The sequence below is a fragment of the Cebus imitator genome, unplaced genomic scaffold (genome assembly GCF_001604975.1).
Source record: "Cebus imitator isolate Cc_AM_T3 unplaced genomic scaffold, Cebus_imitator-1.0 Scaffold689, whole genome shotgun sequence".
Lineage (NCBI taxonomy): Eukaryota > Metazoa > Chordata > Mammalia > Primates > Cebidae > Cebus > Cebus imitator.
The window spans coordinates 313,014-338,609 of record NW_016108004.1 but is presented as its reverse complement, the minus strand read 5'-3'; the positions used below and the strand labels follow the sequence as shown (position 1 = coordinate 338,609).

General features: G+C 54.6%; 1 protein-coding gene across 5 annotated transcripts in view; it reads left to right on the top strand.

The window, feature by feature from the left end:
* The window catches only part of LINGO1 (leucine rich repeat and Ig domain containing 1), a 161,217-nt gene that overhangs the window by 84,228 nt on the left and 51,393 nt on the right, over nt 1-25,596 (top strand). For 3 of the 5 annotated variants that reach the window (XM_017518604.2, XM_037734935.1, XM_037734936.1), the window contains one exon: nt 10,012-10,097. The exons of 1 other annotated variant lie outside the window; for it this stretch is intronic. The gene's annotated coding sequence lies outside the window, so the exon portion shown is untranslated. Of the gene's footprint in view, nt 1-10,011; nt 10,113-16,112; nt 16,125-25,596 lie in introns of those variants that run through there. One more of the 5 variants, XR_005198339.1, reaches the window with a different exon arrangement.

Genomic DNA, 25,596 nt, shown 5'->3' with positions numbered 1-25,596 from the left:
CTTGATTCTGGTCCTGCATTAAGCTCTGACCCCAGCCACATGCTGAGCCTTGATCCCAGCCTCACACTTAGCCCTGATCCTGAACAGACTGAACCTTGATCCTGGTCCTGCACAGACCCCAACCCTGGCCCCACACTGAGCTCAGCTTTGTTATGGATATGCCAATTGAGAAGCAGGTGCCTGCCAGGGTAGAAGGGGTAAATGGCCCTGTTTGTCCATCCCACTACCAAGGCTGCTGTCTCTGGGCAGGACTCCTGTGCCAGGCCCTGCACTGGGCTCTGGAATTGCCTAGGTGAATAAGACAGGATCCCCACCCACAGGGCTGGTAGGGAGGTGACAAGCAAGCAGGCGATGAGAGCACCAAGTGATCAGAGCTGAGGCGGGGGAGGTCCAGGGGCTGGCAGGGACATGACTCTGCATTCCGAGTGTCCCTCTGGCAGCAGGTGGGAGATGGAGGTGCTGGAGGCAGGCGCCAGTGAGGAGGCTGCAGTGGGGTCCCTGAGGAGGCGAGAATGGTGCCCATGGGGAGTTTAGGGAGTATAGGGTAAGTGATTCTCCCAGCATAATTGGCTGTGACCCCCTAGATCACCTCAGCTCATGGTGAACCAAGGGACTTACCTGTGAGAGGGTCGATGGTGTGGGGGCGCCCGGCTGATGATGACACCTCGCAAGGGAGGCACGTGTATCTATTTCGTGGAAGAGGAAACAGAAGAGCAGGCATTGCCCAATGCCCCTCAACTTGAAGTAGCCAGGCTGTGCATGTGCCTGGGTCTTGCCTGCCCCCAGGCCTGCACCCTGGTATTGCTGGGAGAGATCTTCCTGTAGGAGCTGGGGGCTTCTTTATGACTCCTCCACTCCCGCCTGGGTGAACATAACCTGGGCATTGGCGGGAGTGGGGAGCCAGTCAGGGGAGCCTGGGCCAGTCAGCCTGGCATCCAGGGCTGGGGCGGGGCTTCCAGCACAGCTGGGGTTCTCAGAGCAGGGGGAATGGGGAGGGCCTTGGTTGGGCAGGGGACAGACAGCAGACGGAGGCCTCCAACCACAGGCTCAGAGCTGAGGACTAGCCAGGAAGGAGGGTCTTCTGCCTCCTTCACCTCCTCCTCCCCACCCTGGGTCCCAGCCCTCTGGATTTCCAGGCACTCACACTCATTTCCCTCCCGCCATGCTCCAGCTGCTTCCCAATAGCTAGATGGCTGCCCACCACCCACCTGGGGATGCCCAGGCCCCGGGCGGGCAGGGACCTGCTCAGGATCATGGGGCTCTGCCTCCTGCAGTTCATTGCTTCAAGGGAAAGAGTCTGAAATCCCATTATCTTAAATTTACACTTTTACTTATTTATTTTTTAGATATGGGGTCTCACTGTGCGGCCCAGGGTGGAGTGCAGTGTTGTGATCACGGCTCACGGAAGCCTCAATCTCCTGGGCTCAAGTGATTCTCCCACTTCAGCCTCCTGAGTAACTAGAATGACAGGTGTACCACCATACCTGGCTTTTTTTTTTTTTAATGGGGTCTCATTATATTGCTCAGGCTGGTCTCGAACTCCTGACCTCAAGTGATTCTCCCGCCTCAGCCTCCCAAACTGTTAGGATTACAGGTGTTGGCCACTGCACCCTGCCTAAAGTTACACTTTAAACAAGGGTTGTATGTGTTTGAATACTTACCCCAAGATGGGAGGCCTTCGGGGCGTGCTTGCACACAGGTTCACTGGTCCACAGGCCGACACCCCCAGGGAGCACCATGCCCTAGACATATCCACTGCTTCCCTGGTTCCTCAGTTAGTTCCCTCAGCAGCCTGTGAGGTTGGGTTCCTCATCCGCAGGTGAGGGAGCCAAGATCCTGGAACCAGGTCACGGCACACTGCTAACTGCAGAGGCAGAGCTGGCCTGACAAGCTCAGATCCTCAGATCCTCAGTCAAGCTGCCTCCTCCACAGATCACCCCTTCCTTGCTGGGCTGGAGGCACAACTTCTCCTCCGTCTTTCACCAAAGGCCTCTAGCATACCCACCCACCCCATCCCCTGAGGCTTCCCACCTTGCTTCAGCCGCAGCCAACGACTCTTACCCCCACCCCCCCATACCACCCCCTTCAGGACCTTGCTTAAGCTGCCCTTGGCCCCTGGAGCTCCCCTCCCTCCACTCCATCTGCGCACACCCCCCCTTCCTTCTAGGCTGGCCCCAGGTGCCACTGCCTTCAAGGAGACCCCTGTGTACCCTCACCCAGTCAGAACCCAGAGCCCTCCCCCGGCACCGCCCTGAGCTTGTTGCTCACCCCTCTTAGGCTCCCGCCCTCCCTGCGTCTGACTTGGCAGCTGCATGATGGGCAGGAGAGTCTCTTTGCCCTGGCTTCCCAGGCCAGTTGCCCCCTAGGCCTGGCACACAGTAGGTATGGTACGTGAGAGGTCGCTGGGGCCCTTGCCTGGGGAGTGACTGCACCTTTACAAACCCATCCCTTTCCTTGGCAGTCCTAAGTCAGCTGGCTGTTTTGGGGCTGGTCCCCACCCCCAACCCAGCCCGCCACCCAGGAGGCCAGCCCCCAAAGGGCCTAATTTAGCCCTGGCTTAGGGGGGATGGGGGCTGGCTTTCGCCCCCAGCAGACCTTGGTGCATTCTCCACCATGCCCAGGTTCTGCATCGGTGGGAGGGCGGGGGCGGGAGGCAAGGCAAATCCCAGCCTTGGGCTCATAGGCCAGTCCTGGCGCCTGGCAGGTACAGGGACCAGTGGTTTCCAGTCCTGTGTGCTCAGCCCTAGTAGAAGGCTGCATGGGACCATCTGCCCAGGTCGACTTATTCCCTCTAATTACTGGCTGTGTGAACTTGAGCAAGTCATGTAACCGCTGTGTACCTCAGTTTCCCCATCTGTTAAATGAGGTGATGGTAAACCTATCTCAGAGGGTTGCTAGGTGGATTCAGTGAGTCAATACAATGCAAGGCACATGCACAGCCCCCAGTGAATGCTGTGCCCCTCCAAAGTCTCGACTGTCACCACCGTCACATGTTACAGGATCAGGGGCCCCACGAAGGCAGGGTGTGGGGAGTGCTCTGGAAGAGTTTCCAGAAGGTGGTGACAACTGAGCAGTGACTGAAAAGGTGAGGCGCAGAGGCAGGAAAGGACCTTCCAGGAAGAGGGGGCCATGCAGGACAAAGGCCTGGAGGCAGTTTGGGGACATGTAAGAAAGTTGGGAGCATCTGGATTTAAAGAAAGACTGGAACAGGGGGAGACCAGAGCTGAGGGTGCCCAGAGTCTGTGTCCCCATGGTCCTAGGGTGCCACGCCAGGGAGTTTGAACTTTGTCCTGTAGCCTGTGAGGGGTTATAGGATGAGGAATTTTTTCTTTTTTACCATAAAAGCAACATTTGCTCAAGCAAAATTAAAAAACAGAAACAATATAGAAGTATGTCTGTAAAGTAGAAAAATCCCTTTTGCCCTTAAAGAAAAACCCCCTTTGGCCTGGTGTGTCTCCTGTCAGAACATTTTCTGGGCTGTTACAAACATATTTATTGTATATTATTTAAAAAGGAAATGGAATTCTATCATGCACATTACCCCACCAGTTCCATTTTTCACTTCCCAGTATATTGTGGGCATCAGTCAACATCACGGAACCCAGATCTGCCGTGTTCTTTTTAATCGTTGCCTAATATTCCATTGTTTGTACAAAGCATAATTTATGTAACTGGTCCCGGGTTGATGGATATTTAGGTTGTCTTCCATTTTTCACTCTTGCAAATAATGCTTCGGGGAACATCTCGTATATATCTTGCTGACACCCGAAAGCCTTTCCACAGGATGGATTTCTAGATGTGGAGTGGCCGGGGTGAAGGGTCTGCTGGCTTAGTTTTTCTGGCAACTGTACTCCTCCCAGAGTTGGGCCAGCTGATGCTGCCCCTTTGGTACCTGAGAAAGGCCATTTCCCCACGCCGTCCTCCGCACTGAGCATCCTCAATCTTTCAGTTATTTGCCAATCTAGAAAAATATCTCACTGTGGTCTCAGCACTTGCTTCTCTTCTCCGCGGTGAGGCTGACCGTCTTTTCGTGCAGTCAGCCGCCGTGGGCATTCCTTCCTCTGTGAATGCACTGCTCACATCCTTTGCCCATTTTTCTTTTCTTTTTGCCTTTTTCTGATTGATATAAAAGAGCTTTTAGTGCATTAGGAATTTAGAAACTTTTGTCTGTTTTGTGTGTTGGAAATATTTTCCCTAGTGTTCTCTTTGTCTTTTTTAACTTTGTCTGTGGTATCTTTGGCCATAGAGAGGCTTTAGATCTTTATTTAGTCAAATCTGTCAGGCTGCTCCTCAGGGCTTCGGAGTTTCGTGTCTGGCCTAGCAAGGCTTCCTGGGTGGGTTTTAAGTGGAGCAGGGATGAGCTCATACTTGTGACTGGGAAAGGCCATTCTGATTGCCACTGTGTGGCTGGGGGTGGCTGGGGGGCTGCAGGCAGGAGGATAGGAAGCAGCTGAGACCTTTGTGCCCCAAAGGGGGTGGGGAGGACTGGGGAGAAGATGAGTTTGAGGAACATTCAGGAATTGGCTGGCTGTGGTGATGGGATGCGACGTGAGAGAGGAAAGAGAGGACTCTGGAGTGATGCCTGGGTGTTTGTCTTGGGGGGCTCCATGGCTGACGCCACCACCACCCTGAGTTGGGGGCAGGACTAGGGAGGGACATGCATGCTGGTGCACGAGTGGTCAGGTCACCTTGTCAGAGACACATGTACATAGGAGCACATACATGTGCACATACGTACGTGCTTGGAAATTCTGGAGATTGGTGCCCCCGTACCATGGCCCCGTGACAGGGTGTCTGATTTTTGTGGAGTACCTATTCTCTATGAAACACTGTACGAGACACTGCATACACACACACACACATACACACACACACACACACACACACACACACACACCCTTTAATCTCTACTGCCATATGAGTATGGCATTAGAGATAAGGAACCAGTCCCAGAAAGGGTAAGTAACTTGCTGAAGGTCACAGAGTTAGTAAATGGCAGAAAGGGGAAGTTTTCTCCATCTCAGATCTGACCACCCACAGACAGAATTTCTGCCAGTGCCATCCAGGAGGAGCTGCCATCCATCTCCAGCCTGACCACCGCAGTGTTATCAAGGACTCATAGGGATGGGCGCTGGAGCCAGACTGCCATTTGAAATGACCCCATTCCTCACAAGACGTTTCACCTTTCCATGCTTCAGCTTCCCCATCCTGGAAACCAGGATGGTCAGGGCGCCTGCCTCAACCGCACGTGTGCGAAGCAAATGAGTTAGTAGAAGGAAAGCGCTTAGCCCAGGGGCTCACTGGGTGCGATTTTTTGGGCCCGTGATGATTATGACAACCGCAGTGGCAATGGTGCTCACCCTCACCTGGGTGTCAGCCACTTTAACCTCCCGCCCTCCCCTCCCCTTCTCCCTCCCCTTCTCCCTCCCCTCCCCCCACCTGCCCTCCACCTGTCCCCCCATTCCTGTGCCAGCTCTTCCTGCATTCCCGTAGGCGCTGCCTTCACCATTTGCGTCTGAACCTTTGTCCTCTGTTTTCAGTCCCCAAACCCTTGGCAGACCATGAACTAAAGCCCAATCAATCAGCAGAAATCATTCAGGGGAAAACGATTCATGTTGCATTCAGGGACTTCTCCCTCAAAGCGATTCTAGTCAGGCATTTTTCAAGCGCCTGTGCATTCACCCCAGCATTGCCTGGGCTCTGAACCACACCATGAGTCAAAACCTACAATCCCTTCCTCCCTGAGTGAGACGCTCTGGTGGACTTTGGAGCTGAGGGTCTGAGCTGACCCCAGCCCTGCTAACTCCACTCTAGCCATGAGCCATCCCTGGATCCCTGACAGTTCCTTATCTCAAGCGTACCTGAGCCAATGCTATGGCCATGATGGTGGATGCAGGGTGTCCAAGCAGGGTGAAAACCTCAGGCCTGCACCCAATTAAACACATCTCCTTTACCCCCTCCCCCAACACACCCACAGAAACGAATTTCTCATCATCAAACAAACTCCCAAGTAGACAGATGCTCGAGGTGGAGTATGGAGCAGAGGCTGCTGGTTTCCTGGAATGACTTTGTTTTCAGTTGCACTGGATCCGTCACACCCGTTGATTCTTGGTGGGTGGATTCCACTGCGGCCAAGTCTTACTTATTGGGGAAAGTGAGAAGACGCAGGGGCGTTTTTCAGCAGGAAGGGCTTTCCCCTGGGCTGCCTGCTGGTGCCCCTGTTATCTTAGGGGATGGCCTCTTCTCCTGTTCCTCATGCTGTCCCACAGGATCACACAACGTTTAAGGTGATCATTGCCAAAGTAAAACACCAGTAAGTTCAAAATATCACCCTGCAAGTTAGCTTGCAGCTCCAAGGCCCCGTGGGAGTTTTCTTTATACCCCTGAGTTGCGGACGAATGAGGTGGGGGCTCCAGCGTCTTTCTGGGAGCTGGTCTGGAGCAGAGTTGAGAATAAAGCACTGAAGATGCCCCAGCCTTTGCCCTAAAGTCAAGTTCAGACCCTCGAATGTAAGCATAGGCCCCAGCTCTCATGGAGACGCCACCACCTGCCTCAGCTCACGCCTCCCTTCTCCAGGTGGGGAAGGTCCTGCTGGTAGAGCCCCTTGCAGGACCTGGAAGTCCCCCCTCTTCCTTGTGGGTAGGGAACTCTTGAACTTTTGAGAATTGAGATTATTCTACCCAAACTGAAATTGTAGTTTCTTAGAGGCTCCCAAATGGGGCTTAGTTCTCTCACCCGGAAAGTCATCCAAACATGTTCTAACAACAAATGCAGCAAGGTGACCTGTCCCCAAGGTGGGGTTGTGGGATAGGCAAGTTTGTGTTGCAGTGACCCGCACCCTCTGAAGTCTCAGGGATGTAATGCGTCAAAGGCTCTCTTCCTTCCTCCGTTTACCACATGAACTCACATTCCATGCCGGTGTGGGAAGTAGACAGGGAGATGGAGCTCTGGCCACACAACTGCTCAGGGACCTGAGCTGCCAGGAGCTCCATCGTCTTGTAGGCCCTTCCAGAACATGTGGCCTCCAGTCACCGCAGCAGAGAAGAGATACTGATGAGGTCACACACGGGCTCTGAAATGCTTTGGCTCAGCAATGACAGACATCACTTTTGTTCACAGCCCGTCGGGCAGAACTTCTCATATGGCCCAACTGACTCTAAAGGGGCTGAGGAAATGCCAAGAAGATGTGCTGACATTCAGTGAGCAATAAAATTCTCCGGTACAAAGGCTGTTATGGGACCATTCTCAGAGCCAGGTTTCAGAGGAGCCAAGGCCGTGACTCCTGTTTATTCTCTCCACCTGGGGCATATCGAGTGGTTGCTATGGCTGTGTAATTATAATGTCCTGATCACATCTACGCTCTCCGGAAAGTGAGGAAGGGGATGGATTCTAGTGGGAAGCTAAGCAGGGAGCTTCCAGATCCAGAGTTTACAGAACCATGGATCCCTCCGTGGGTGCTGCGTTTATGGCTCGGCCAAGGACCTAGTCGGGGGTTCTGACTCCAAAACACCTGGGATCAAGGATTGGCTCAGCCCCTTATTAACTGTGTGACCTTGGGCTAGTTGCCTCTCTCTGCCTTGGTGTTCCCTTCTGTAAAATGGGGGTGATGGTAGCATCTCTGTCTCTTGGAGGAATTGTGAGGACTAAGTGAGTTATGAGTAAAGTGCTCAGAATGGTGCCAGGCAAACGCTAAGGGCTCTATAAATGTTAGCTGTCACCACCTCCACAGCCGTCGTCACCACATCATTGTCATCGTCATTATCCACTACCAGATGCTATTCTAGGTATTGGGGAATGAATACCAAGTTCTCTGCTTTCACATGTGATGGGAGAGATGGAAAATAAATAGGTAAATAATTAAAGTAAGATGCTAATCTCCAGTAGCAACGGCACTAAAAAAATAAATCAGGCGCATGGGAAGATAGATGCTCATCATTATTAGTCATTAAGGAAATGCAAATTAAAACCACAATGCCGGCTGCGCGTGGTGGCTCACACCTGTAATCCTAGCACTTTGGGAGGCCGTGGCGGTGGATCACCTGAGTCAGGAGTTCAAGACCAGCCTGGCCAACATGGTGAAACCCTGTTTCTACTAAAAATACAAAAAGTAGCCGGGTGTGGTGGCGGGTGCCTGTAATTTCAGTTGCTCCGGAAGCCGAGGCAGAAGAATCACTTAAACCCAGGAGGTGGAAGTTGCAATGAGTCATCATCATGCCATTGTCCTCCAGCCTGGGCGACAGATTGAGACTCCTCTGTCTCAAAAACAACGCCAACAACGACAACAACAACAACACACACACACACACACACACAGGCACACACAAACCACAATGCAATACCACTACACATCGTTACACTGACTTTGAAAATGGATAATACCAAGTGTTGGCAAGGGTACAGAGCCACTGGAACTCTCCTAGGTTACTAGTGGGAATGCAGAATGGTATAGCCAACTTGGAAAACGGTTTGGCAGTTTCTTATAAAGTTAAAAATATGCTTACCACACAACTCAGCAATTCTACTGTTAGGTTCTTACCCAAGAGAAAAAAAAAACTTACATTCATACAAAAACTTATATGTGAGTATTTATAGTGGCTTTATTCATAATCTCCAAAAACTGGAAATAACACAAATGCCCTTCAGCTGCTGAATGGATAAAGAATGGAGTATTACACAGCAACAAAAAAGATATTCTGATTCAAGAGGCAACACAGATATTAATAAATCAGAAATGCATTATGCTAGGTGAACAAAACCAGACTCAGAGGGCTTCGCTGAGATGACACCATTTGAATGGCACTCTGGAAAACGCAAAATGACAGGGACAGAAAACTGATTGGTGGTTGCCAGGAGTGGGGGCTGGAGGGAGTTGACTGCAAAGAGACAGAAGGCAAGGATTTGGGGGTGACAGGATTGTTCTTACCTTGGTGGCCATAGTGGTTCCACAGCCACACGCTGTTGTCAAAACTCAGACTGTGCACTAGAGAGGGTCAGTTTACTGTGGGGTGATTATACCTCAGTAATCCTGATGGAAAAAGTTTGCGGTAGGACTGTTGAAACAAGGAAAACCAAATGACAAGTCAGTCAGTCAGGGCAGTGAGACACGGTGAGGACGGCTTCCTCCAGGCTGACCTATGGAGGACATTGGAGACACTGAGAAGGAGGCGGTCACGGAGGGATTTCTGAGGAGGTGGCAGGTGGCTGTGTGGCCGGGAAAGGAGGGGAGGGTGGCCCATAGGTCAGGACTGGGTTGGACAGTGCCCTGTGGGCCAGGTTAAGGGGCTTCACTCTTCTCTAGGCAGAGTGGGTGCCACTGGGGGCGTAGACAGAGGGTGATTGAAGCACAGGTGTGGACAGGATGGTCTGGGAGAAGGGAGGAGGGAGGGAGGGAAACCACCTGCGGCCATGTCTAGGATGCGTGATGGGGTGCAGTGAAGAGAGGAAGGGTGGATCGGGGGGTCACGGAGAGAGAGTGTTTCCAAAGGGGGTCAGCTGCTGGAGACCACAGGCTGAGGCGGGAGGGTTAGGGGTGCAGATGGGATCCTTGGCGACCTTGCTGAGGGTATTGAGGGGTACTGGAGCTGAAGACATATAAGCGAAGCTTTCAGGAGGCAGGGGACAGATTCGTTGGTAACAATGAGAGTCCCAGAGAGAATGGGGTGGGGTTGTCCATCTGTGTGTCTGTGCACTTGAACAAAACTTGTAGAGGTGGGGCTGACCTTTGGAGGACATGGAGAGGCAGTGAGAAGGTTAGGGGCTTAGCAGGGGCTTGAATGCCAGGCCAGGGTGTTCATGCTCGCGGGGATGTGATTCAAGGACTGGCCACACTCCAGGGTGCTGGGGAGTGGGTGGGGTGGCGCTGAGGAGCCCATGCTGTGCTGAGAGGCAGCACTGAGCCCTGCAGGGCTGGGCAGTGGGATCCCCCTTGGGGAGCTCTGCTGAGTGGGTCTCACCCGGGGTAGCAGGAAGCCCCGTCTTTGCCCCACTGACCTTCCCGCTCTTCCTCCACAGTGCATGCTGGGACCTCGACGGACAGGCTGCAGCGCCCCAGGCCCCCAGAGGCCAGTCTGTTTGCCTCCCGACACCATCTGACCCAGGTAGGGGAGAGCAAGGTGGGCTCACCGGCCTCTTGCTTCTGTGCTGGGTGGGACACTCTGGGTCTGAGGACCAGGTCCTCCGACTCAGGCCGGCCTTTAGTGAATGAGCCCCTGCCAGGGGCCATGGTGGGGGACACAGTGTGGCTTTTGAAGGCCCTGGCAGCAGGGGGCCTCCTGTGGAGGAGTTCCTGACCTCTGCGAAGGAAGGCCACCCTGCGGCCATTCTTCCTCCCCAGGCTGCGTCCTGGGATGCTGAGAGGCACTGGGCCACGCCGTCCCTGCCACCCCGTCACTGTCCCGTGCTCGCCGTCTGCGTTTGCTCAGGCTCTGTTTTGTGCTGCGCACCAGTGCAGGAGGTTTTGCATCCCAGGTTCAGCTCCCTTTGCCTTCGCCTGGCTTTTTACCCCACTGCCCAGTGCACTGCCCGATGGCACTTACCCTGGAAGTTACCAGCTCTCCGTGGGACATCTGCCAGCACCCAGAACGAGCCTGTCTCAACTTTCAGAGTGGGGAGCCTGCGAGGGGGTATTTCTCCAACACTCCGGACATCCCAGGTGAAGGGCTTTCTGCCTGGTGCCAAGTCACCCAAGAGATGGGATGGGGAAGCAGCTAGGGTTGCCAGAAAAAAATACTGATGTCCAGTTAAATTGGAACTTCAGACACACAACAAATAATTTTTCAGTGTAAATATATCTCAACTACTACATGGCACATACAATTTTATTTGCCAAATCTGGCAACCCAAGTTGTGGGGGCTGAACCCCCAGTCTCCCTCCTTCTCTGGCCAGACCTCCCTGCTGGGCTCACCCTGGCCTCCTTAGATCAGCTGCCTCCAGTGCCTTTTGCAGCCAGCCTGCCCAGGCCACAATCAAGGGGCATTTCCTGATTCCCCCACTGCTGCAGGCCATCGCTAGGGCAGAGACCTGGCGGTTCTGGCTGGGGGCAGGGCAGCAGTCCTGATCTTTGGGAGTGCTGTATAGTTCCTCATCTTCCCCCCTCTGACTCTCGGACAGCAGAGTCCAGGCTGAGGAAGTCATGGGGTGGGGCAGGGTGGGCCTTTGTGCCTGCGAACAGAGCTGTGAGACAGGCATGGAGCTGTGAAAGGAACGAGGAATAGAAAATTGCGTCGTGAGCTTGGAACGCAGAGCACTTTGGGGAGCCACAGTGGGGATAGGGGCAACAGGGCTGAGGCAGTGACAGGTTATGAAGGGCCTGGATTGGCTTACTTCTGTACCCTTTGATATTGGGGAACCGCAGAAGGTATTTTCTCCCTAAGCAGAATCATTTTTCTGATTAAGGTAATCTGTTCTCTCTCTGTTATCTATTTTCCATGCATCTATCATCCATCTATCTATGCATCTGTCTAGCTATCCGTCTGTCTCTAGGTAGTTAAAGCATGCAGTTCAAGCCCGTTCTGTAGTCTTTTCCTCCCAAGAGCTAACACTGATAACTAGTTTGATATACCCCTTCCAGGCTTTTTTTGATGTACTTATCAACATATTTTAAAAGGAAAAACATGGGCTCATAGTAGTAATACTGCTCCAGCACTTGATTTTTACCCAACAGTATGTCATGTGGCTCATCCCAGCTCCTTCCATAGAGCTCTTCCCCATCCTTGTATATCCACTGTATGATGGTCTGCAAATTATTCATCAATTATTAATCCCGTTGGCGGCCATTGAGGTTGTTTCTGGCACTTGGCTATTTATAAACCTCACTCAGGGAACCTCTGGGTTTGCACATCTGTGTGTGCTTGTGCTATAGTTCTTTCGGGAGTGTTTCTGGAAGTGGACTTCCTGAGTCACAGGGTGCCCATATTTCCACCTTTGATTTGTTCCAGACAGCCACATCACCCTGCAGAAGGTTGAGCCGATTTATGCTCCTACAAACTGTGTGCAAAATGCCCCTTCCCTCACCCTTGCCAATCACAGGAATTATTAATCACTTAATCCCTGCCAATTTGACAGATAAAAATGATTTTACTTTGTGTTTCTTAAACTGCTAATGAGGTTGAGCATGTTTGTATATGCTCGTTGGCCATTTCTATTTCTTCACTTGTAAATTGCTTGTTCATGTCAAGTCCTCTGCTTCTGTATCCACTCATTCAGGAAGTATTGACTAATCAGCTACTATGTGTCAGACATGATTTTGGTTAGGGACCACACAGTGAACAAAACTGACAAAATATACCTGCTCCAAGGAACGTAAGCTGTGACGGAGGAGATACGGACAAGGAAAAATACAGCGCGTGTGTGGGAGTGTTAGGTGCTAGGGTGAAAAAAATCATGGAGAGGAGGGGGATGGGAAGTGCTGGGTAACTTGGACACGGTCGTCAGGGAAGGTCTATCTGAGAGGTGGCATTTAGGTAAAGACCTGCAAGAAGTGAGAGACTGAGTTCAGTGGATGTTTGGCAGAAAGCGCGTTCCAGACAGCAGGAACAGCAGGTCTAAGGATGCTGAGTCAGGTGCAGACCTGGCTTGTGCGGGCATGGCAAGAAGGCTGGTGCGGCTGGAACAGGGTGAGCGAGGGGGGGAGTGGGCCATGCCACCGGACATGGACCACGCCCCCATCACGTGGGCCTGTGGGCCACCTGGAGGACTTGGCTGTTACCCAGAATGAAGTGGGGAAGGCCACGGAAGGTTCTGCATACTGACGTGGCATGATTGGAATTACGTTTTCACCAGACCCCTCCGGCAGCCGCCATCCCTGCTACCCGTTGCTGTCCTGCGTTCACTGTCTGCGTTTGCTCGGGCTCTGTCTTGCACGGCATGCCCGCAAAGTACCTTGGCTGCAGGAGGCTTGGCATCCCGGGTTCAGCTCCCTTTGCCATCACCTGGCTTTTCACTGAAGCAGGGAGATCTGATGGGGAATAGGTGGTGGAGGCCTGAACCAGGGAGTCTTGGTGGAGGTGGGGAGAAGTGGATGGATTCCACGTGCATACTCACAGTAGAGCCAATAGAAATCCTATTGCTAACAGATTGGATGAGGTGGTGTGTGGGAGAGAGAGAACCGAGCCAACCATGACTCCAAGGGTTTTCGCCCAAGCATCTAGAAGGGCGGGGTTGCCATTGATGGCGATGGGAAGAGTGGGGAGGAGCGGGTTTGGTGTCGGGAAGGGGCGTGGCTCCATGGTGGACAGCAGTGCTGAACAACTGTGAGTCATTTGGAAAAAATGGTTACATAATGTGTGGGACCCAGACCACACTGAACAGGTGACTTTTTGTTAAAAAAAAAAAAAATTAAGAGTTTCAAAGTGGGAGGTGACAGTTGAGCATTCAACCCAGCCTGGGGTCCTTCTGAGTGCAGAGCCCAGGCCACACACCCATAAGCCAGCCCTGGCAGGGGACACGTAAATTGTGAGATGCCTGTAGACAGCCTGGCAGAACCATGGAGATGACAGGTGGATGTATTTGACTGGAGTCCAGGGGACAGGTCTGGGCTGGAGATACAAATTTGGGGCCATCAGCATATAGTATTTAAAGCCATGACGTTGGAGGAGAGCATCAGAGGAGAGTAGATAGGAAAGACCAATGGCCCAGCCCAAAAATGTCCACCAGTTAGAGGCTGGAGCTGAGAGGGAACCGAAAAGGTGACCGAGAAGGAACAACCAGTGAGATGGAAAAGAACCAGGCACATACGTCCTGGAAGGCAAGGGCAGGACATGTTTCAAGCACGTGTCATGTTTCAAGCACGTGTCAAAGGGGCTGAGGATGCAGATTGAAAACTGGTCACTGTCTGGGCAACTGGGTTTCAGCGATTGATGCAGTGAAATGCATCTTATTGATTTGTAAAAGCAAGTGGATTTAGAAGAGGTTAAGGAAATTAACTCTTTATTTGGCATATGTTGCAAATCATTATTCACAAGTTTTTTTTTATTTAAGTTTATGGAACTTATTTAACCCCTTAAAAGTTTTAGATTGTCCTGTGGTCAAGTCTATCAATCCTTTCTTTTAGAGTTCCTGGCCTTACTCACTGCAGAGTTTTGAAAATACTGGCCTGTAATGTTTTCCGGTTGTTTATGATATTCACAAATACTTAAATCTCTAGTTCATCTGAAATGCATTTCTGTGTGGTTTGAGGTAGGGATCTAAGTGGTTTTTTTCCCCAAATGACTCGCAGTTGATTCAGCACTGTTTGTGGGGTGAGTGCCTTTCCCTGCTGCTTGGAAGCTCCATTCCTGTCATCTGCTAAAATGTCCCCAAAGTCTCATGTCTGTCCAGGCCTCGCTGTTTGATTCCATTGATCTTTGCCTGGGGAGAGATTTAGGAAGTGGAGAAAATAGACTTGGTGATTGATTGGAGTTGGTGTGAGGAGGCGGGAGAAGTGGAAGCTGACACAGTTACCTTCAGTTTGGGAAGAAGCAGAGGGAAGTCGGGGATGAGGGGAGCTCTCAGGGCTCCTGTGTGCTGAGCATACAGGGCCTTACCTGTCAGCCTGGTCAGTTTGCCCTGCAATTCTGCAAGGTCGGTGTTCTGTCTCACCATTTGCTGACAAGGAAACTAAGGTTCTGAGAGGTTTCATCTCATGTCCAGGATCGTCGTCTCACAGGTGCAGGGCTGACACTTGAAGGCAGAGCTCTGGGTTCCTACCCCTGCCTTCTGTTCTCAGTGAAGCCAGAGATGAGGAGGCGGTTCTGGAGGCTAGAAGGGCTCCAGGCACAGAATGCCCTCCAACACCCCGCTCTGCATCCCTGCCTGCCATTTGGCTGGGCCTTGAAGGTTTTCCCATTCTAAAAGCAACCTGTTAAGACCAAAATACTCCTGGCAGGGAATCACACGTTAAGTTTACAGCTAACATCTTAATTATCAGTTAACACCTCTGCAGGGATTAACTGACAGCCAGCTGAGGACACTGAATGGGGGCTGGTGTGATATGTATCTGGGCTGGGAAAGGCCAGGAGGGAGGGGAGGCGGGGAGGGGATTCACAGCTTCACCCAGGCCTGAGAAGGAGACACACTGAGTCCACGTGGAGGGGAGGTGGGGAGACCTGGGGGCATGGGGACAGGAGTAGCAGCTTCTCTGAGGAAACTTGGGGCTGGGGTTCAGAGAGGGAGCTGGCATCTATTAGACACCTGCTGTGTTCCCGTACCCATGTGCTTGGCCTTAGGAGGAGGAGGCAGAGGCTGGTCATATGTTTGGTCTCAAGAAGGTCAGGAAATCAGCCACCCATGAGCCACCTCGGGCCCAGCTGCCAGCAGTCACTCAGAGCCAGGACCTGTCTCTGACACCCACAGACCAGATCTGTCACCCAGCCCTGTGGCGTAAGAGGAGACAGTGAGCCATCTGGGGCCTCCTCCAGTTCCCTGGGGGCCAGTCCACCCTGCCAGGGTCAAGGCTCAGTCTACAACCACATTCAGGAGGGTCTGACCTCGGAGGTCACCCAGGAGGGTGGCTGAGCTCCTTAGGCTGAACTGGGACACAGCAGGAGGCCCAGGTGGCTACCAGGCTGGGACCATCTTCCTGCCGTATGCTGCTCCCCACCTCACTGCTGCGTAGGGGCAGGGGGAGTAGGAAGGAGGCGTGACTGCTGGTCTAAAGTTGGGGCCTCTCCCCCAAAGGGGCTTCCTCTCCGCTTAACGTCACTCTGCCCAGGAGGACCGATCTGTTCTTTGGGTGTCATCGTGTGTCTGAAGGTAACCGGCTGCCCAACAGCCCCGTCACCGTTGCCGTGTTGGGCTCTGGCTTAGCCTTCCTGGGACCCTGGGGCTAAGAGCGGCCCCTCCTTCCTCTCCATGTCCTCCTGCGCCTTTTCTTCTCCTCCTTCCTCCCTTTTCGCCCCTTCTCCTCCCTATCCCTCTCCTTCTCTCCCGCCCACCTTCCCCCTCTTCTCTCTTCTCCCCTTTTCCCTCCCTTCCCCTGCCAGGCAACCCTGGCCTGGCACCTAGTCACTGGTAGTCAGACTTGTTTCTAGCTCCAGGCTGGCCCAGGTCCCGGGTGGCCCCGCAGTCAGGTGCACGTCCAGCTGTTCCCTTGTACTTACCTGCACACCCTCCCAGAGGGGCTACGAGGGCTCAGCTGGGGAGGGGCCCTGTGGGAGGGGCGGGTGGTGATGAAGTAGGCTTCTGGGCAGGGAGGAAGTGTGCCTGGTGCCTGGGAAGCCTGAGCGAGCCTTCCAGGAAGGGGACCCTGTGTGAGCAAAGTCTGGAGGGATGATAGACAGGGCCTGAGCTGGAGGCGCTGGGGTGGTGCTTGTCTGTCAAAGGGGATTGAGGCCAGATCCAGCAGGTGGACCTGATTCTGAGGCCCCGGAGATCTGGAGCCTTGAGGCAGGAAACAGCTGCAGAGCTGCCTGCCTTCTACTTTCCCCTGCCCAGCAGCGGCCAGCCCCCAGGTCCTGCTGCACCGAGTCTGGAGGGCTGGCTTCTATGCCCAGTTCTGCCTCCCGCTTGTCAAGTGACCTTAGGGCAAATGACCTTGAGCCTGGGCCTCGGTGACTTCACCTGAGACTGGGCCGTGGCTCCGGACCAGAGGCTTTACAGAGCATGAAGTGTGCTCTGGGTTAGCACGTTGCTGGGGTCCCTGTCGTGGCTCAAGTGCCTGCCCTGAGATGCCAGCTCTGGGGACCACGGCTGTGCCTCGGGTAGGGCCCCACCCTCCCGGAGCTTCCGCTCTTGTGAGGGAGACAAATGTGTAAACTAGAGGCTGAAAACGAGAGGCCGCAGACACACATGTGCTTGTGGAGGTGTTGTTCCATTTTAAACAATTCGGTTCTTAAAAATTGAAATCCAACCCACGTGCCATAAAAGTCACTATTTTAAAGCACACCGTTCAGTGGTTTTTAGCATATCCCCAATTGTGCAACCCTTACCACTATGTAATTCCAGCGGATTTTCATTACCCCAAAAGAAAACCCTGCACCCTTTAGCAGTTCCTGCCATTCTCCCCTCCTCCCCGGCCCTGGCACCCACAAATCCACTTTTGTGTCTTTGGCTCTGCATATTCTAGACATTTCATAGAAATGAAATCATACAACATGTGGGCTTTTTTGCCTGGCTTCCGTCGCTCAGCACACAGTGTTTAAGGTTCGTCGTGCTCTCGTGTGTATGTATCGGTGCCTCATTCCTTTCTTTGGCTGAATGATATTCCATTGTATGGCTGTAACACATTTTGTTTATATATTCATTCATGGGCACCTGGGCGGTTTTGACTTTTTGGCTATTGTGGATAATGCTGCTGTGAACCCTTGTGCACAAGTGTTTTCAGTTTTCCTGGGTCGGTTTCTAGGTGTGAAGTTGCTGGACCATGAGACGGTGTGGTTCAAAAGGCCTTAGACAGGGGCATGCCCTCCAGTGTGCAAGCCCTGCCCATTCCCGTTGCATGACCTTTGCCCCTTCACTCACTTTCGTCCCCTCCTCAGCCCCCGTAGGCATCTGTGTTTTCAGCCTGTGATTACTGAGCAGTGATGGAGAGGAACACAGTGGGCTATGGGAGCCAGAGAAGGCTCCTGACCGTGGGAGCAGTCCCCAAGGGCTTCCTGGAGGAGATACAATCTGAGCTTAGCTTAGCCTGTGTGGACGTTTTCTAGGACAAAAGGACCGAGGGAGGGTGTTCCAGGGTCTCCAGGCCCAGCTAGGATGTCCTCTCTCCCTTCCTCTGGTGTGTACCTGTCAGTCTTTCCTGCCATTCACTCAGAGAACTACAAACACCTTGATGGGCTGGAGAGGGGAAGGGGGAAGATGAGGGAGTGAGGTGAGCCGTGGTTCTGTGCTCCTGCTGAAGAGCTGGGGGAAGGACCGTGGTGGGCAAAGGGATGGGGGACTTTGGCCCTTCCTCAGCTACGGGCTGGCACAGTCTGAGGACTGGGGCAGAGGCGACCCTAAGCTAGGACACTCCATGTCCCAAAATGGCAGCCAGCTGTCCTCCCTCTGGACCTTGATGGGGGCAGGTGAGAGACAGGATGGCCCTTGCCAGGACTGCAGCAGAGGCAGAGGCAGAGGCCCAGGGATGGCCCAGACCGGAAGCTGTGCACACACCCTCCCAGGTTTCTGCTCTGCTACCTAATGGGTGATTATACCCTGACGTGCACAGCGGTGAAGAAGGGATTTTCTGTGAAGCAAAATCTCCTGCGAGATATTCAGGCCACACCGGGCTTTGCTTCCCGACCAGTCTCGTTGCTACTGCTTGGCTTGTCTGTGGCTTGAGAGGCCACGTGTGTCTGAAGACCACATGGGTTTTTTATTTCCTTCTCAGCAGGGAGAGGTTCCCAAGGGCTAGGAAGAACCCAGCTTTGGGCCTAAGACGCTCTGTGTGTGTGTGTGTGTGTGTGTGTGTGTGTGTGTGTGTGTGTCTTCCCCCCTGCACTCCCCAGGGCAGCTCCCCTGTGTGTGTACATGTGTGTTGGATACTGTGCAGTGTATGTTTCCAGGTGTATCTCTGTGTTTGGGGCTGTTTCTGTGTGTGTGTGCTTGCCAGTTTCTGGTCAGTGCACACCCTCATGAACTTGCCGGCCGTGTGGACGGGTTCCTGCGCGTGCGTCGTGGCCCTGACAAGTGTAGTGCAGGTATCGGCTGTCCAGGTGGTCTCGAAAGGGGCTTCTCAGCTGGACCCCTGTTTCTCTGAATAGGGGTGTGCATGCCTGGGAGACTCTCTCAGCGGGTGAAGGGCTGCCCTGCCAGAGAGTTCAGGCTGTGACTGGCATTACATGCAGGGTTTGGGGTGTGGGTTGGAAGTCTTGCAAGTCCCCGCAGGCTCCGGGGCTCGGAGACCCCAGACAGCAGCTGCGCCGTTGAGTCAAGCTCTCCCCTCTTCTCTCTGGCTTTGGTGTTTGTGTTTAGAGTTTGTTTGATTTCCGACAAAGTGCTTGGTAGGGGATGGTCGGGAGGATATTTGCTTCAGATCGTTCGCTGAGCTGGGACATGTCCAGCCCTTTGCTGGTGCCGCCCCGTTGCTCAGCTCCCCCACTTGTCTCCTCCAGTCCGAGAAGCCGCTGCGTTTGCACCATGGGTCGCCTTTCTACAACCCTGATTTTGCACCTCGTTCACTTCCCCACATTGCACAAGGTAGGCAGGACTGGAATTCTCGAACCCATTTGTCAGATGAGTTAACTGAGGCACAAAGAGACATGCATGCAGTCACTTGGTGGACCAAGGCTGGGAGCAGGATCACTGGTTCCTCCTCCCTGCACAGGTTCCTTTGCTCTTAGCCCCAGCCCTAGCCCTGGGCCCTCAGTGGGGAGGACTCTGCCTGGAGGAGACGGGGCCTGGTTTCCTGAATGAGTCCAGCTGGAGGATGCCCGCGTCTCCACGTGCAGCTCTTCTCCGCTCTGTCATCACTCAGCTTCCTCCTGGAGAGATGGCCCCAGGCCTCTTTTCATCTCCAAATAAACAGGCAGGGATGCAGGAGGCAATAATATTGATGTCCATCATTGATATTTCCTTATGGTGGCTGTAGTTAGCAATTCTTCCACGGCTGAGGCTCGACCTGGCAGACAAGTGGAGGAGCTCCGGCTTGTTAATGTCAGCCCATTAATGTCACACTGACAAGGCTGATGGTGGGATGGGGGTGGGTGGCCTTAGATAGAAAGCAGGAGAAGCAGCAGGGCCGAGCAGAGGAAGAAAGTCCACCCACTTCCCTCCTCCACCAAGGACTTGCTGTCCTGGAGCCCAGCCCCTGGGAGCTCACCTCGTCTCGTATAGTCCCCAGCCGCCTCCTTCACCCCACGGCCCCTCACCCCTCCCTATTCTGCTAGGATGGCTTGGCTCGAAGAGCAGGCTCCACATCCCTGGGAAGGTCCACAAACCTTGGCCTGAGGCGCCCGCAGCCTAGAAGGGCTCCATTGGGGGTTGCCCAGATAGCCAGAGGTGGGAGAGCCGCTCCTGCGCCTCCGCCCTGCTCCTCCCTTTTGCCCGGCTGCACTCCGATTTGCACAGCTCTGCTGGTGCTGACCTCCACAGCGAGGCAAGCACAGCCCTTTCCTGTGGGGCACTACACATGCCCCTCATCCATGCATTATTTATTAGGAGCAGAAAGGCTAGGATTGGCACTCCCAGACCCCAGACCCTCCTTGCCCCTCCGCTTCAGGCTTCCCCTCCTCCTCCTCCTTCACAGAATTCTTGGGTCAGGATCCTGTCCCCCAGCCACATGGCTCATCTCAGTGTCCCTCTGGCCAGCCTTCTTTAGATCCTTTGCTTCCCTGAGCACAAGAAGCCAAGCCACCAGTCATTCAGGGAGGCGGAGTTCCTTGGCCCTTGCCACCTGACTGCCTCCTGTGCTACCAGCCTGCCCATTTGCTGCATGCCTAGCCTAGGGCTGCCCTGAACTAATGATCCAATGACTCAGAGTGTCAGGGCTTGTTTTTGGAGTACTTATGATGTCCCGGGCACTGTTAAAAGCATCTTACAAGCATTTGATGCTCAGAACAATGCTATGGGGTAAATACACTTACCATTCCATTGTACAGATGAGGAAAACTGAGATGCAAGGAAATTAAGTTAGCTGCTCCAGGTCACGAGGTTCTTAGGTGGTGGGCAGCATGAATCAGGCTGTGTGGTTCCCAGGCTCTCCCGCTGAGCCGTCCCCCTCCTCTGCCTCCAGCTTCAGCGCCTACGTCATTTCCTTCACCTGATCTCTTCCCCTGTACGCCCCTCAGGCAGAAGCTATTCCCCAGCCCCTAGCCCAGTGCCGGCTCACGGTAACCAGCAGATGAGGGTAGCAAGACGGCAGCAAACGCATCTTAGCTCTGTATTACACAGGCCCCGTGGCTCCCTCCCGGGTTCCCCCAGGAGCACTGCACACTTTCTGAGCACAGCGCCTCCGCCAAGGGTGTTTGCAGAACGAGAGGTGAGCCTCTGACTGCACGACTCCCTGGCAGAGAGAGGCAGCCCTGCCACCAAGGATCACCCCCTCAAAGGGGACCTGGGAAGCTTGTGACAGCTCACAGACAGGACTTGGCAAAGATATCCACATGTCCATGTCATTCACTCATTCACTCATTCATTCATTCAGCCACCACTTGCTGGATGCTGTGTGCTCTGGGCCAGGCCCTCCGGAAGGTCTGAACATGCTGAGATGAGAAGGTCCTTGCTGTGCCCTGGGGGAGCCCATGGCTTTGGTGGTGGGGAAGCATAGCCAGGGCTGACCAGTGCTGGGGAAAACTTGCTCAGTGAACCAGCACCAAAGCACTGTATGGGGGTGGCTGGGATGGGGGCGGAGCGCTGCACGGAAGAGCAAACACTTGAACGGATTCATTGAGGAAAAGAAGGTGCTTTTAGGCTGACGGAGGGGAGCGGGCACCACAGGCAGAGGGAACAGCCTGTGCCAAGGTCCTGGGTCCGAAAGGGCCCAGGACACATGCAGGGCAGCCTGGAGGCGGGTCAATTCAACCTCTCACCTCACCTGCCCAGTGGAGGGTGAGGGTGGGCAGGTCAGCGTCTGCAGGTGGGTGGGATTCCCAGCATGGCAACTGAGCCAGCTAGCTGTGGAGGAGATGTGTGAGGACAGAGGATAGCCCTGGGTGCAGGGAAGGGCCGCTGTGGGTTGGGGCTGGCCTGGAGGGCACTCGCCACTGTGGTGGCACTCACCTGTCTCCTAGCTCTCAGAGCTCCCTGCCCTCAAAGCAGCCCCGCCAATAGGCAGAAGAGAGACTGAGGCCCAGACAGTGGCAGAGCCCTACCCAGGGTGACACAAGCCGTGGGTGAGCAGGAGGGGATGCTGGAGGCCTCGAGGAACAGGGCTCTAGCTCTCAGGAGTCAGGGCAGAGCACGGTGTCTGCCAAGCGTGGAGCAAGGCAGGAAAGGCCTGGCTGGAAGGACATGGCACAGAGTCCACCAGAGTGCCGAGGGCTGGGCGAGGGGCATGGAGTGCTGGCCGAGGAGAGGGATTGCCTCTGGAGTCAACTCTGGAAGCTTTGCCAGGATTTGGCTTGAACATCCCATGGACAATCTCTGGGGAAAATGCCTCTCACACACCTCACGAGGCTCAGAGTAGCCCACAAGGGAAGCAAGTGTTTCCTGCCCGCATGTGGACGGGCAGATATAGGCACACCTCCACCTGTATGCCCAGGTGTGTGCCCACCTCTGTACGAGCTCAGGCACTCGGGTGTACAGGCATGCCTCTGTTTGTACATGCAGGTCTCTGTATGTGTGTCACGTGTGTACGGCTGTGTGCTCACAAGTCTGAAGGAGCATGTCCCTTGAAGTACAATTCTGTATCTGTATGTGTGCACAAGAACCCCCGCCATCGCCGGCAGCCCCGCAGGGACACACCCTTCCCCTCCCACTGGAGTCAGATGCTCCGGAAACTGCTGCTCTCAGGCCTGGGTCCAGCCCTCGATGGCGCTTCTCAAGGACATCCCCCTGAGTCCTGAGGTTTAGCTTCCTGGGAGGAAGGCCAGCCAACTTGGATGGGGTGGGGGCTCCTGGTGGCCAGCACTGTGGATAGAAGGAGGCATCAAGGGAAAGCTCAGGCTGGGAGGAGCCCTCCAGCTCTCTTTCGTGCAAGCCACCTCCCTGCCCAAACCCGAGTGCCTGCCACAGGGTCCTGACCTACCCTCCCCCGCCACGTGTACCACGCTCCTGACCAGGAGCTCACTGCTTCCCAGAGAAGCGCCAGGGAAAACTGTGGGACATTGCCTAGAAAGAAGATGTCAGGAGTGCCAGAGGATGGGGACAGGGCTGGGTCATGACCCCCTCGCCATCCACGAGGCCTGGGGCCCACGAATAACAGACAGGCCTGGGGCACCAGCTCCTGGCAGCAAGGCCAGGCCCCCGCATCCAGGGACTGTCACCTCATTGTCAAGAGCGTATTTCAGCTATTAGTGACAGCGGCCAGGGATTTGGGCAGGATTTCTGTCTCATTTCCCAGAGCTTTCAGCAAGCCTCCTCCCTTTCCACCCCTCTGCCTGCCAGGGCTGAGAACCCAAACGCATGCACACACACGTGCACACACACACACACTCGCGCACGCGCACACACACTCATGCACACACAGTACTCCTGTGTGGCAGAGGGAGGGAGGGAGAGAGAAATCTGGGTCAGTCTCCCAGGGAAGGCTCTGTGGCAGCTCCGCACCTTCCCCAGCAGATGCTTGGTGTTGCAAGCTCGGCTGAGGTCCGGAGGCAGGGCTTGCCAGGTCCCACCGCAGCCTGCCAGAGGGGCTCTGCAGTGTGGGAGCCCAGGCTCGCCCTGCCTGGCCCCTCCCTGGGCCTCTCTGTCCAGGTGACCTCACTCTTGGGCCTGAGCATCTCCTGTGCCGGGCCCCAGGACTCGTGGGTCATTTATGCCACACTCGGCTGATTGCATGGAGGGTGACAGGCTCTCCCCAGCCCCCACTGGACCCTCCAGCTTCAGTCCCTGGGACTCAGGGTGTGAGGGGCAGAGTGGTAGGGGAGACTCGTATCTCTGGAGCTGGGGCTTGTAAGAGCAACCCCACACAGAGAACACCCGAACACTGAGGAAGGATCCCTACCGGTGGGATGTCAGGCAGTGGGGCAGGGGATCTGGGTAGGATGCCTCAGGGGCGGGAAGAGGTTTCTGAGAGAAGGGCAGATAAATACCTGAAGATACACTGCTGTTTCAGGATGCAGCGTGGGTGGGGAGTTCACTAAAGCCCTGAGTGGTTAAATGGGCTCCCTGGACAGGACCAACGTCCCGGGTGGAGTTCCACCCCACCAGTGAGGTCAGGCAGGCATTCACTGGACTGGGTGGCAGAGGGGGGTGGCAGAGGGAGGTGGCAGGGTTTCCCGCCTGCACCAGGCCCTATTTGGCCGAGAAAACAGAATCATGGGAATGACCACGGTTTGAGCCACCCAGGGATCCTGGAAGCCTCCCCACCCGCCACCAGTGGTAGACACCAAGACCACTTTCTTCATCCACCCCCACACCACACACAGCCCCAGGTGGCCCAGCACACCTTCCTTCTACCAGGGCATGACATGGGTAGAGAACGTTTACTGAATGAAGAGATGGGTGATTTAAGTTAGATCTTAGGAAGGACTTCCAAATGCCACTGGGGCAGGCTGAGCCCTGGACTGGATGTCTGTGGAGCTGATCAAAAGGCCTGTCAGGTGAGGGGTGACCCCCAGCATCTCCAGCTCCCCAAGAGGTGGAGTCCTGCCTTTCGAGGGTGGCAAGGCACCGGCTTCCTTCCTGCAGGGGCCTCACTTGTACCAGAGTCTCTGTGGCTAGAGCCTCCCGCAATGCCTGTCTTTTTCCCAGCCCAGGTGAGTGTGGGCTCCGTGGCATGGTCAGCTGTTGAAACCTTGCTGTCATCCTATGCATCTGTTGGTGTACGCACATGCTGTGTGTGCCTGCGTGTGACCAAGCTGAGGGCACATGTGCACAGGATGGCTCAGGAGTCAGCCCATGGACCTCAAAGTATTTTAAAATAGGGAACCCGAAGCCCCCGGCTTTAGAAGGAGCTAAAGAGATTGTCTTTTAGGTCACAGAGAGGCAGGCCGGTCTCCCTTCACTCACCGGGCATTCAGAGAGTATTGACCACCAGGCTGGGCATGCAGGGAAACCCAGGACCAGGGAAGCTAGTCCCTGGCCTTGAGCTGGGGGCTGCCAACGAGGAGTTAAGGGGGCTGGAGTGGCTTCAAGAGAGGATGGAGGGTGATGGCTTTGAGAGAAGGTGAGGATGGGGTCATGTTCTCAGTTGGGGCTGGGCAGCCTGTTTCTTTTTTTTTTTTTAAGACTGGCTTTCACCGTGTTGGTCGGGCTGGTCTTGAACTCCCGACCTAAGGTGATCCGCCCACCTTGGCCTCCAAAGTGCTTGGATTACAGGCCTGTTTCTTCCTTGAGAACCTCATAGAAAAGAGTTTCCTGCCTCCTTGTCCGCAAGGGCCCCAGCCAACCTCATCCTTCCCCCCTCTCTCCCTTCTCTCACTCCCTGCAGCCAGGCCAAGCTGCAACCCAGTGCTCAGAGGCCTCTTGGGCAGGAGCTGGGGCAGCTGAGGCAGTGGGGGTGGGGGATGAGCTGCCAGTACCACGTCTTCTCTCTGCTAACCCTACCTGCCTGGGGCTGTGCATTGGGGTCCCCAGAACTGTGCAGGCAAGGGTCACACACACTCACATATGTGTGTCCTCCTGGATCAGTGGGGTAAGGAGCTAGAAAAGGTCTAATTCAATCAGGAGGTGGCTCTTGCCTCAACCTACCTACCGTCTTCTCTTGCCCCATTCGGAGGCCATGGAGCCCCGGTGGAGGGGAGTCGGGCGGGGTGGGTGGGCAGTGTCCTGGGCAGGAGTGGTCCATGAGGATACAGGAGGAATCAGAGACAGCATCTTCCCTTCCAGAACATGAGCCCTGGAGTATCCAAAACCCTGTGAGTCGGCACAGCCCTTGTCCAGACAGGGAAACTGAGGCCCAGCAAAGGTAGAGGGCTGGCCCGTGCCTGTGTGTGATGTGGGCCACTCGGTCCGTGTTTGCTCAGGCCCCTCCGGGAAGGGCAGGAGGGAAAAAGCAGCAGAGGGTAGGGCGATCAGTGAGGGAAAGGGGACAGGATCTGGGGTGCTGTGAGCCATGCTTTAGGCTGTTTCCCCAGCAGCGTTTGAGCCCTCGGGCC